The sequence below is a fragment of the Ursus americanus genome, chromosome 7, assembly GCF_024610735.1.
Source record: "Ursus americanus isolate L20-20 chromosome 7, mUrsAme1.1.p, whole genome shotgun sequence".
Lineage (NCBI taxonomy): Eukaryota > Metazoa > Chordata > Mammalia > Carnivora > Ursidae > Ursus > Ursus americanus.
In genome coordinates, this window is record NC_142133.1 from 84,309,073 (window position 1) to 84,314,446 (window position 5,374).

At 58.6% G+C, this 5,374-nt stretch overlaps 1 long non-coding RNA gene across 1 annotated transcript; it reads right to left on the reverse strand.

Annotated features, from left to right (window-relative positions):
* Nucleotides 1–367: 367 nt before the first annotated feature.
* LOC148109741 (uncharacterized) lies at nt 368–4,486 on the reverse strand. The gene is made up of 3 exons (XR_015725103.1): nt 4,356–4,486; nt 3,195–3,333; nt 368–2,380 (listed from the first exon to the last, which is right to left on the reverse strand). It is a non-coding gene; the product is annotated as an uncharacterized LOC148109741 (long non-coding RNA).
* Between the last annotated feature and the right edge of the window lie 888 nt (nt 4,487–5,374).

Consider the following 5,374-nt stretch of genomic DNA (forward strand, 5'->3'; position numbering starts at 1 on the left):
GGCCTCTGATCTGACCCTTGACCCAGGGAAGCCAAGGTGCCCTTCTGGCCAGAAAGTATTGGCAGCTCTCATGCAGAGCCAGCGGGGACTGGACCCTCAGCGCTCAGGCTACCTGCTCTGCTCTCCGCCCCAGGACTTTGAAGTGGCTTCGGTTAGAATGGGGGGCCTGTTCTGGGCTCTGCGTCTGAGCTCTGAGGGTCTGTGGTCCAAGCTGCTTCGGCTGCTTTGGTATTTAGGGTTACGCGGTGCTATAAACCCACGTCCCTCCAGCATCTGCACTGATTAACAGTCATTCAGCACTGCTTTTTATAACTATTTTTTAAAAGATATTATTTATTTATTTGAAAGAGAGCACAAGCAGGGGGAGCGGTAGGCAGAGGGAGAAGCAGGCTTCTTGCTGAGCAGGGAGCCTGACGCGGGGCTCGATCCCAGGACCCTTGGATCATGACCTGCGCTGAAGGCAGCCGCTTACCCGATGGAGCCGCCCGGCGCCCCCCCCCCTTCTTATAACTTTGTATTTTGAGGTCAGTTTGATACTCACAGGACGTCGTGAAAATAAGGCAGAGCGTTCCCGCGTGCCCTGCACCGTTTCGCCCACGATAATATCTAAGCACAGTCCGTTGTCAAGAGCAGGAAATCGATGCTGGCATGGGATGATTAACGCAGGCTCGCACGTTGCCAGCAAGGACTTTCAGTCACTTTTATGTGGAAGTATACTCCTTCACCGTCCTCCTAGGTCGGTGTTTGCCGACGTGCGGGAGCGCGCCCTGGCCTTCAACAGCCTGATCTCAGCTGCCGGGAGACACGCTTGAGATGCCACCGAATCCGACAGCACAGAGGAAAGGCTTCGGAGTGTTTCCAGGCCGTCTGATTGGGTAAAGAGGAAGTCTCACCTGGCGTCTGCTCTGTCTCGAGCGGCCCTCGGACACCTGCCGTTTCCCTGCTTCAACCAAAGCTGGCCTTGCTGGCTTCTGGCTCAGAGCCTTGGGGAGCAGGACTGGCTGGAACTGGCAATACTGTTCTGGTTTCTCACGTTCAGTTTTTATAGGGCAAGAGGCACCAGTTTTGTATTTATGATAATGATGTAAAGCTTCTTTTTCATACACGAGTTTTAAGTCGGAAGGGAGTTGATTTAACACAGATGAACTATGTGACTAATAGCCCCACAGGCCCTGAGCCACACAAGGAAGGGAAGGGGCTGCATGGCTCACATTTGGGTACTTTGCCCGAGTTTGGACACGGGGTCTGTTCCTCTGTTCCTTTTATTGAACAGATCCAGATGCTGTGCCCGGAAGGGTGAGTCAGGAAGGTGGGTGGACCCTGAATGCACAGGTCCCCGTGTAGGGAACAAGGACACCTGCACTATGCCGGGAACCCTCTCAGCCCCTACACCACCTTCCCGGGCTCCACTGCACAAGGTTGTGAAGACCAGGAGCCCTGCCCTCCCCGGACTCAGGACAAACCCCCCGTGTCAGCGCTCCCCTGCAGGCAGGATGGAGCGGGTTCGGGGGGTTCAGTCTAGGATAGAGTCCTGAGAGCAGTGAGCTCCTTGGAAGGCTCAGCCCTGCCCAGGCAAGCCTGCTACTCGGAGAAAGGGTTAATGCTTCCGAAAACGTTGAGTTCCCAGACTCTCTAGAACCTTGGGGCCTGACGACGGCTCCTCCTCCCTGGGGAAGGACCAGCACTTCCGCCCTGGCTTGCAGGGAATGCAGAGACCCTGTCCCCCACACCACATGTGCCCGGGGTCTGTCCCATGGCACCTCCGGGCCCCTGACCAGCACTAAGCCAGGTGCCACTTCAACAGCACAGGCCAGCTGGGGACACATGGGCTGGTCGGGGGAAATGGAGCTGCAGGGCCCAGCCAGCACAAAGTGCAGACTGCGGAGAGCCAGGCACGGGGCCATGAAGAGATCTGGTCAAGGAGGTGGGGGCGTGTGCAGGAGAAGAGAGAGTGCTGGCCAGGACCCCCCAAAAGATCTCGGGGAGTGCCCTGTAAGGACCTGGGAGGGGTGCAGGTGCTGCCTGGATGGGCCCTCACCCGGTGGAGAGAAGTGCACAGTTGGCGGAGGACAGAGCAAGAGGAAGGGAGGAAACGGTGCAGAGAGGAGGACGTGCTGGAGAGGACATTCCGCGTGAGGCTGGAACCCTAGGTCTGCAGGAGGCCCAGAGACACATCTGTCAGTGCAGCAAGGAGGCTCTCATGCCCCGAGGACACATCCGTGTGAACCTCCTCCATGGGCCAGGGTTGGTGAGGGACCGGCTGCTACAGGGGCTGGATGTCAGAGGCTGGTGGACACTGGTATCCTAGCGGGCAGCCAGATGGGACAGGCAGCTGGGGAGACTCACACCCTGAGCATTGATGGACATGATCACGGCGTCCCTGGAGGCAAAAGAGGTGTGTGGCCAGTAAGGCCCGTGGGTGCCCTGTGAAATCACGAGGTAGTCGCAGAGTCTGGGGGTGACTCGTTACACAGCAGGAGACAATGGGAGCAGCTGACTTAGTTCTGCCAGAGCGGGTGAGGGCCCCAGGGGCCGGCTGTGGGCCCTGCTCCCTCGGGCAGAGCTCAGGCCTCTTCAGAGAGCGCTGGGGGCTTGGCAGGCTTCAGGCGAGCCCCCACGGGGAGCCCTGAGGGGAACCGTGGTCACCCTACTGCACCGCACACCTGCCACCACCTCTGCTGCTGGGAATCGGGGGAAGTTCATCCTTCCCCACCTGGCTTGGTGTTTGGGGCACTGCAGGTACTCATGGTTGTGGGGACATGATGACAACAGAGAACCCAGCCTGCTTGTGTGGAAGGAGCGGCTCTGAGCCACGCCGTGGGAGAGGTGGACGCTGAGCATCGGGAGCCTGGTTGACCCCAGACAGTCCGAAGGAAAGGGGACAGCGACAGAGAAAGAGCAGGGACCAAGTGGTGGGAGTGGAGGGCACCCAGGGCAGGCGCACAGGAAGGCTCGGGGGGGGGGGTCAGGGGGCACAGTAACCAGAGGCGGAGGAGAGGGAGAGAAGGCGGTGTTACGGTAAAATGATGCAGAGAACCAGGTTTCTAGAAAACACTGCAAGGCTGCCAGCGGGAGTCAGGTCCACACGAGTGACCCCGGGGACGGGGTGCAGGGGCGTCTGGTGGATTGTAGGAGGGAGTCCCCTGCCTCAGGCGTGGGCTCTGAGTTGTGGAAACCCGGGGCTGAAATCTCACCTTCGCCAGGGGTGCTGGGCCGGCCTCCTCGGGTGTTGGTGGCGCGCACAGGGCGGGTCCCTGAGTCTGAGGAAAACCACATCTCGTCAAGGTGCTGGTGGAAGATGGGCTGCTGGTGGTCAAGGGGTGGAAGGAAAAGCTGCATTTTCGCAAAAAACACAAAAATTAAATTCTCCATTTTTTTAAACCAATAGACTTAATTTTAGATCCATTTTAAGTTTACAGAGAAATTGAGTACACAGTACAGGGACTCCCCACACGCTGCCCCGCCCACGCTGTTCCCGTGATTAGTATCCTCGTTAGCGTGGTGCGTTTGTGGGGACTCGAGCGACATCGGGGCCTTGTTAACTAACTACGTCCACACTTCACCTTCGCGCTCTTGGCGCTGTGCATCCCGTGGGTTGGGACAAATGCGCGAGGACGCACCCTGCACACCAGTCTCCCTGCCCCAGCACCCCCGGGCTGCACCTGCTCGCCCCCCGTCCCCCAGCCGCCGGCAGCCACGGAGCTCCTGCTCTCTTCGGGGCTTTGCCTTTTCCAGACGCTGTGTGGGTGGGGTGGTGCAGCCTTTCAGGTTGGCTTCCTGCACTTGCAATCGTATGGAAGTTTCCTCCATGTCCCCTCCTCGCTCTGTGCAATTTGACTAGTAAGTGTCTTACCATGTCTTTGTTTGCTAGAAGCTGTCAACCTGTCATCGGGTTTGGGCAGCTCTGCACCAGCCCCATTCCGGGAAGCTCCACGCTTCATCCCGAGCCCTCCCACCTGCCCTGTGGTCTCCCACCCCAAACCTCCCGCCCCTCCCATCCTGAACCCATGTCCCAGCTGCTTCCATCCACGGGCTCTGGGCATCATCATGTGACCTGTGTCCCACGCGCCTGCACTGTGGCCCTCCGAGCAGTCAGGCGGGGCCCTGACGCCCCGCTGGCACCCCGCCTGCACACCCCCTCCTTGAACACGCAGCCCAGACCCCGAGCTATCAAAAAGTCCCTGGGAGGACCTAGTTCTGCGCACAGCATGTCAGAAAGACCCAGAAGACTTCCCGTTTCTATGGGGACGTTTTCCAGGTGAGCAGAAGCAGTCCCCGCATGCTCTCCCTCAGATGAATTCTTGTTTCTCCATCTCTGGGCTTCTGCCTCTTCCCTCGTCTTCGCGCACGCTCACCTCCTCTCCCGCGTCACCGAGTCCATCTGCTGCCTCCTGGAGACCTTGCACGCCCCTCTCCGATGTGCAGGGGCTCGTGCCCAGCGTTGGTTTGCATCTCCGAGCCTGTTTCCTCCTAAGGAATATTAAATGGGTGACATAGACTGTGTCTTGCGAAATCCTGTGGTGTTTACGTGAGATTATGTCCGTACGGCTTTGGCACGGGATCCCGGACAAGCATCTGTTCCCGTCTTGTTCCTTACAGAGCGAGGCAAACTTAGCTGCTCACATGCACGTCTAAGTTTAGTTTGGCAACTCAGGCAGCATAAGGTGTGGCTAAGAGTTAGATGTCCACCCAGGGCACGCCGCCCAGCACACCCACGCACAGACGCACAATAACACATACGCACACCACACACAGATACACAGGCGAACACACATACACACACATAAATACAGAACATGCAATAACACACACACAAGCACACTCACTAGTAGAGAAGGACGGTGTCACAAGCCAGTTCTGTTTCCAGGAGGCACAATGGACCCAGCCCCATGGAGCTTTGGGACCAGGAATCCCCAAACTCACAGACTTCCAGCAGGAAAGGAACCCACATGCTGTCCTGGCTGATTGATTCCCAAGAGGCAGGATCAGGGGCCTGAGTGTGGAGTAGCTTCTAGGACCTGAGTGGGGCTGACAGAAGCGTGGCCGTGGGGCCCCTGGACTCTCTGCTCGGCCCAGTCCGATCCCGGGTACAGCCCAGGGCTCCTGCCACCCAGTGACTGCCGTGCTGAATGGGCTGAGCTGGTGACGGGAGGGCTTACGCAGCTGGATCCTTAGCAGAGCCTCAAGGGCTCTCGAGTCTTGGGTCCTATGAACGCCCCACCCTGGCCCAAACCAGCAAGCCGGTGACACCTGCTTCCACAAGAGCCCCTGTGCTAGGGACAGTGAGCCCCGTTCCCTCCCCATCACAGCCTTCTGGGGCGCAGGGTATCTCCGCTTCCCAGGTAGAGAGCTCCCCAGAGAGCTCAGCAGTTGG